Raw genomic sequence first — 7814 nt, 5'->3', positions numbered from 1 at the left:
TGGGATCAGGGAGCATTTTATTTCAATTGTCTTGATCAGTTTTGGTAGTAGATAGGGATCCTGAACGCTGAATGAAATACTATTCCTAGAAACTGCAGGAGATTCAATACGCGATGCATTAAAGCAAAGAAACACAATCCTATCCAGGTCATTTGGGGGTATAAGAAACTTCTGAAGTTCTGAGAAAGTCCTGTCTTTATACACCGGCACAATGGTAGTTGGGATGATGGTCATTGGTTTACTTAATGCTTGTATGACATGTTCACCGCCAGCTATGTCCCTAGATCCAAAGTAACCTTTAAAACCGCGTTGCTCAAGAGGTTCCACGATTTTCTCATACATTTCCGTATCAACTTGTTCTTGCCTTGCATTTTGTGGATGTGGTGCTGAAACAACGTAGAAATCATAGCAGAAAAGTTCATGAAATAAAAAAGAACCTAAAAAAAAAAGGAAAAAACATTGGGATTTTACAATTCTGATCTTTATTAACCCTTGTGTGGTACCAGCCTGGGTGACCATGACTTTCCCTGGTGAGATCAGTTGTTGATCGCCTCAGCTGCTGAATTTTAAAACAGGTAAAACTAATATTTAGCTAACGTATTTCTCCTTACAAATAACAGTCAGTACGTTTGCTATTACAGTTTGCTAAGAGTCAAATATGGCAAATATTCAAGGGGGGACATGGCCGATCCTCCAGTAGACATCTAGGGCCGGCTGCGGCCTTGCTAAAAACAATAGGCACACTTCTATCCTCTCTGACCATTGGATTTAGTTGGGCTCCTTTTAGAAGAGACGATTATCCTTCCAGTGCTTTTTCTAATATATGAGCAATAATTAATCAGTGAATGGAGTCGGAGCGGTCCAGAGATTGCTTTCGGGTGCCCACCCACGTCCATTCACAGTAAATAAGCAATTGTTTGTAGTTGACTAACCTTCTGTTTACACGGGCTGATTGTTGTTTGATTTTTACGCCTGCGTAAACTGAATGATGAGCAATAAGCAAACAAATTATCATTCATTGTTGAGTCACGCGCAGTGTTTGCATTAAAAGATTATTGTTCAGTTTGACATAAACTGAACCGTAATCATGCTGCGTATAAGGGACCTAATTTTGTAGGTCCTCCAGTAAATGTACAGAGCCATGCAGCGACCCAGACTTAGGAGGTAGTTTAAGTAGTGGGGCAAAAATAAGATGTTAGTCACTGTGGCTCTCCTGCTTCTCCTGGCAGGTGGAAAGAACGGTGTCTATGGGCTGCCTTACAGCCGAAGGTAAAAACTAGAAAACAAAACAATGAAATAGTTTTAGGTGGCTTTGGCAATACCTTGAAGTAACTCACTTTCATCTTTCCTTCCCTGGCTTGGAATAAAGTCTAATACACAAATCTTCATCCCTTGCTCTTTCCCTTTCAGGTTACTCTTTCTGTCTCTGTTCCACTTCAATAAGTACTCCTTCTTTACATTGATCTTCTCCACAAGTTCTAGGGTAGATCCCCTCCTTCTCTTCTGAACTCTCTCACCCCACTTCAGACTACTCTCTTTTATTTCTTTTCTTCAACTTTCTTCATCTTTCTTCTCCTTCTCCTAGCTCTTCAACTCTCCTAAACACAGTCCTTACTCAGATGGAACTCACTGGACTCCACTACTCTACTTTGGCTAACCCCGCCCACTTACTACCTTTTATACTTTCTGGAACACCCAATCCTGTGCTAGGGCCCAACTAATTGTCCAATACCCAAGCTACCTAAGGATGATTGACAGTAGTGAAAGGGAGTTAGCTGACATTCTGCCTAGTCATGCAGTGTTAGTAAATATGAACATTAGAAATTAACCCCTAACAAGCCAGATATTACTGTTGCTACACAATAAGAGGGGATCTGTACTCAGACCAACGAGAGAGGAAAAAGTCTCCAGATTGCTTTATCCAATAAACTTGCAATTTTCTGCGATGTGATTTTAACATTAGAAAGTCTCATTGAAAAAAACAGCGATATTGCTGTGTAAAACAAAACACTAATGGGGAAAAGTCCTTAGCGCTGCAGACTCCGCCCCTGGGCAGTTCCGGTAACCACCCTCTCCCAGCTCTGCAGTGGGGGGTTCTCTCCCTGCTACTTTTTTTCTTACCATTGCATTAAAAGAGGCATAGGGGCGAGGGATGAGAACATTATCCTCCCACTATATAAGGCACTAGTCAGGCCCCACATGGAATACTGCGTACAGTTCTGGACACCGGTGCTCAGAAAAGATGTTGCAGTGCTTTAGGGGGTTTAAAGAAGGGCAACTAAAGTAATACATGGAATGAGAGGACTGGAATACCCAGAGAGGCTATCAAAATTGGGATAATTTACCCTGGAAAAAAGACGGTTAAGGGGCGATCAAATAACTATGTATAAATACATGAGGGGACAATACAAATATCTCTCCCATGATCTGTTTATACCCAGGACTGCATAGGTAACAAGAGGGCATCCACTGCGTCTAGAGGAAAGCAGGTTTCATCACCAACACAGAAGTGAGAATAGTGAGACTGTGGAACTCTCTGCCTGAGGACGTGGTGATGACAAAATCCATAGAGGAGTTTAAGAGGGGACTAGATGCTTTTCTTGAGCGGAAGAATATTACAGGATATAGACATTAGGCGACCAGCAGGGTTGTTGTTCTGGGTCTTACATTCAGGTAGGAACTATCAAAGGTTGATCCAGGGATTATTTTGATTGCGATTATGGAGTCGGGAAGGAATTTTTCCCCCGAATGGGCTAATTGACTTCTGTCTCTAGGGGTTTTTTGCCTTCCTTTGGATCAACAAGGGGGTTGAAACCGGCTGAACTAGATGGACATTGTCTTCATTTAGCATAACATACTATGTTACTGTGTTACTATTGGTGGGCTTTTGCTGGCGGGAAACTTTGGTGGGCTTTTCTGGCAGAGAAGAAGGGTTGGACTGGGTGCCGTTTTGAGAGTCCATTTCTGCTGACATTACATTAATGCTTAACAATGACAATTCCTCCAAAAGTACTATACAGTCCTCTCTCATCTTGTAGGGCATTTCCTTCACATACATCTTGTTCCACATGACGTTGCCAGTGTAATCCAAAGATGAGAGCAGACAAAACTACTTTTTAACATTGAAGGCACAGAGGTGTCATCCTGTTCATGACACGAAGGCAGGTCTTTGTAGCAGACAGGGTCAGTACTTTAGCCGGGGAAGATGGCATGGTAAAATCTATTAATATGTCACGGGTGGCTCTACCATCTTCTCCCATCAGATCCAAAGTGTAGTTGACACAGCCACACGCAGGACCCGGTAACAGCAGACTAAATAACTTTATTACCTGTTTTGTCCTTGTGCCGCCAGGATCTCTTTGCAGTGATTGAGATGAATAACAGTCCACAGTCAAAGAGATAGTTTTAAACCAGAGGCACAACATTTTTCTTTTACTTGTACAGTCAATGCTAATTTTTTAAACGGCATTTAACAGTCTTAGGCATTACAAAGCAAACACTCCTGTTCCTTATCCTCCCCTCAACAAGTTTGTATCCAGAAGTCACTCTTCCCTCTGAAGGGAAGAGGACACTCAGAGGGAAGAGTTATCTGTCAGACAATTACTGGGGTGCTCCCGTTACTTGTTTGGCACATACCGCATACACTTCACTTTTCTCCGTTACGGTCGCACTCATTGCTTTGGTTACTCAGTTTCTCAGTTGCACTTACTACTGTGGCAGATAAATGGAGGAACCATGCACTCGCCTCCACCGACTCCAAGAGAACACAATCTGCTTCTCACACTCCCCGGGGGCAAGACATCTCATTGCCACAGGAGTAAGCTCAAGACTTGGCACGGGTAAGCTTCAGAACTCCTGCCTTCTCCTGTCACGGTCTCATTCACCGATCACATCTCCACACTTCTCGAGCAACCTCAGCTGCTGCTCTCTCGCATCCCACCTCCTCTCTCTCTCTTCCCAACTAGTCTCTCCAAGCTCCTCACCCCAGTTCCTGACTCACCACACACATCACACATTCAGCAGGTTAGGGAGACAGAACACATAATCAACATAGGTTGAGTTGACACAAAGCACAGACACCAATACAATACACAAAAAGAAGACAAAACATCACAGAGGCACTCTACCTCTGGGCCACTACACAGCGGCAGAAGCAACCGCACAGTGACGGGCAGAAGCGGACACGGGACCCCATTCTGGAGTTTGGTGGAGGTCTCAGTGGCGAGACCCCTGGCGATCAACAAGTTAACTCCTATCCCTATCCGGCCGTGACGCTAGCACAGAGGAAGTATTGCGTGAATACGCATCCCCACCCACCGCCGGCCGCGTCATCCTGCACTGCCGTCACGTCACGAGCTGTACTGCGCATGCGCGCTGGCCCGACAGGCTGAGTGCATACAGCAGATCCGGAGTGGTTAGTATGGAGGTTTGGGGGGGCACCGTGGCGGACTCCGCTGCGATATTCTGCTGGCAGAGTCTGTCATGGCCATGGGCATGAAGCCTAAAAGGGACATTAGATGTGTGTACATTACAGAGGTGAACTGACCAACTTTACTTTTGTTTTCTCATATTTGTTATGTGTTTTTTGGCTGCAGACGACAAAACCCTGGTCTTTACATAGAAAATGTGTGGCGTCTTTGTAAGACACGTTCGGCTTTAAAAACTTTATTAAATAGTTTGATAACAAGGAACAGGAAGAAACCTTCTGATAAACAGCTGGCACTACGGAATCTCTTATTAATCGTTAAGCCTCAGGGAATACTACACCTTGAACAGGCTGCTGACCTGACAATTATGATTCATCAAGTTCTGTAATGAACAAAGATTAAAGTCTTTATGGTTTAAAGGCACAGCGGAAATATTTGAATTAAATGCATTACAAATTTAAAAAAAGCTTGCGCAGGATTTTGAAAAATTACTTTTGAAAAAGTACTCCAGTGGGACAACACACAAAGGGATCTATATTGGTTAGTCTCCTTAGGGGACTTAAAAATAGTTTACATTTTTTTTTCTTAATCATTACCAAAAATAATAAAAATTAAACATTTACACACCTATTTTCCCAAAGTCTTCATGAGAAAATCAAAGCAAAAAATATACATATTTGGTATTGCCTGTCTGATCTATTAAAATAATGCACTATTTATACCGCATTGTAAAAGCTATCAAAATGCAGAACTGAGCTTTTTCGGTCACCTTGTCTTCAAGAAAAAAATGTAATAAAATCAGTCAAACACTTACAAGTATTTTACACTGAAATGTTACCAATAGAAACCACGGGCGGTCCTGTAAAGAACAAGCGCTCACACAGCTGCATTGCTGGAAAAATAAAAAGTTACGATTTTTTGAAAAATGTAGAAACAAAACATGGCTGTATCCTCAAGGGGGTGAGAGTTACAGGGAATTCACTGCAATTAACATTAATAGAAGGACAATTAGATATGCTATACAAGTTTTGGTTGTTGGGAACATGACTGCTGGGACTGGGGGTGCCTGATCCCAACATCCTGGCAGAATGCAAGCAACCACTTTAAATAAGGGCCCATTTATAGGGGTGTAAGCAATCTCGGTGTATGAAAATCACAGCGTGTATGTGCATATTTAATGTGTTTTTGATATGTATGCGTTATTTTACGCATGTGTTTCACGTGTGCAAAGAAAACGCAAAAAGGTCCAACTGATGTCACTATTTTTTTTCCCACTGTTTCTTGGCAACATCTGTAAAAATGTAGCGAATACGCAAGCCACTGCAGCATTTTATATAATCCCATATACTTCAATTTGCACGTAAAGTACACACATAAAAAATGCTCATCTGAACACCCCAATGAAAATGAATGGGGTTTAGGGTTTCTTCAGAAGGCCATGTTTTAGTCCTGTTATGCGGCTGCGGTAATCACGTCCGTAAACCGTATGAATCAAAACCATTGATTTTAATAGTTTTGTTTTCCTTCGCTGTATTCTAGTCCGTTAATGGTGCGGTCAAGAAAAGATAGGACTAGCCCTATCCTTCCCACACATAGAATTTACTACCAGCAGGAAGGATAGTGCAGGACCTACATTCCTGCTGATTTTTCAAACTTGTGCGCACTAGGGTTAAGTTTAGGGATGAGCGAGCACCAAAATGCTCGGGTGCTCGTTGCTCGAGCCGAACTTTCCGCGATGTTCGAGGGTTCGTTTCGAGTAACAAACCCCATTGAAGTCAATGGGCGACTCGAGCATTTTTGTATATCACCCATGCTCCGCTAAGGTTTTCATTGATGAAAATCTGAAAAACCCAAGAAAGTGATGGAAACGACACAGAAACGGGTAGGGCAGGCGAAGGGCAACATGCTGGACTGCATTTCAGGTTCCCAGGTCCCACTATTAAGCCACAATAGCGGCAAGAGTGCCTCCCCCCCCCAGCAATTTTTACTTCGGACAAACCCTCATTAGCAAGGCACACCTTAGCTAAGCACCACACTACCTCCAACTAAGCACAAGCACTGCCTGCGGGACACACCCCTGCCTCTTACTCTGGGTTACATGCTGCCCAACCCCCCCCCCCCCCCGCACGATCCAGTGTCCACAGCGCACACAAAAGTGTCCCTGCGCAGCCTTCAGCTGCCCTCATGCCACACGCTGGCCTCACAGCCACACCACCCTCATGTCTATTTATAAGTGCGTCTGCCATGAGGAGGAACCGGAGGCACACACTGCAGAGGGTTGGCGGGGCCAGGCAGCGACCCTCTTTAAAAGGGGCAGGGCGATAGCCCACAATGCTGTACAGAAGCAATGAGAAATCCAATCCTGTGCCACCTCCGTCAGGAGCTGCAAACGTGGGCATAGCAATGGGGAATTCATGTGCCACACACTATTCATTCTATCAAGGTGTCGCATAGCTCAATCAACACTGCAAGGGGAAAGCCAGCAGTGCTCTGCCCCCTACCCAAGTCAGTCAATGCCTTTGTGCCAGACAGGTCAAACACCGCGATGGGAACTGAGTTTGCACCAACAGCATAGGTGGGTCCTAGGAAACCCAAGACATGAACAAAAAATTGATCTGAGCGGCCAAACATGGCAGACTTGCACCACGCCCACGACATAGGCCTCAGCCCACAGCTTCAGCAATCCTAGGCAGGAAGCGGACTTTCACTGCACCCAGGACATAGGCCTCTGCACAAACCCTCAGCAATCGCGTGCCTACAGCGGACTCAAATGCTAGCGTAGCTGTGCACGTCTCATTAGTGCTGTATTGCTCCTGTAGTTTGTCCCAATGCAGTGCCCCAGATAGTAGAGCTAACGTCAGATTAAATACAGGTGGGCTTCGGCCCACACTGCATGCCCCAGTCAGACGGGGGTATTTTATAAGTAGACACAGGCAGGTACAACTCCGCAATGGGAATTCCGTGTGCACCCACAGCATGGGTGGCTCCCTAGAACCCACCGGCGGTACATAAATATATCCCATTGCAGTGCCCTGGACAGCAGAGCTAATGTCAGATTAAATACAGGTGGGCTTCGGCCCACACTGCATGCCCCAGTCACACTGGGGTTCTTTACAAGTAGACACAGGCAGGTACAACTCCGTGTGGACCGACAGCATGGGTGGGTCCCAGGAAGCCACCGGCGGTACATAAATAAATCCCATTGCATTGCCCTGCACAACTGAGGTAACGTCAGATAAAATGCAAGTGGGCTTCGGCCTACACTGCATGCCCCAGTCTGACTTGGGTTTTTTATAAGTCGACACAGGCAGGTACCACTCCCTAATGTGAAGTCCGTGTGGACCGACAGCATGGGTGGGTCCCAGGAAGCCACCGGCGGTACATAAA

The 7814-nt window shown here is 44.9% G+C and overlaps 1 long non-coding RNA gene across 1 annotated transcript in view; it reads right to left on the bottom strand.

The window, feature by feature from the left end:
- Positions 1 to 227: 227 nt before the first annotated feature.
- Positions 228 to 7814, bottom strand: part of LOC136624845 (uncharacterized) — a 33852-nt gene continuing 26265 nt past the window's right edge. The window contains exon 3 of the long non-coding RNA XR_010792456.1: positions 228 to 437. This is a non-coding gene — a long non-coding RNA (uncharacterized lncRNA). The remainder of the gene's footprint in view (positions 438 to 7814) is intronic.

This window comes from Eleutherodactylus coqui, chromosome 4 (genome assembly GCF_035609145.1).
Source record: "Eleutherodactylus coqui strain aEleCoq1 chromosome 4, aEleCoq1.hap1, whole genome shotgun sequence".
Taxonomy (NCBI): Eukaryota; Metazoa; Chordata; class Amphibia; order Anura; family Eleutherodactylidae; genus Eleutherodactylus; species Eleutherodactylus coqui.
The sequence above is the reverse complement of the archived record's forward strand: the minus strand, read 5'-3'. Positions and strand labels throughout refer to the sequence as shown.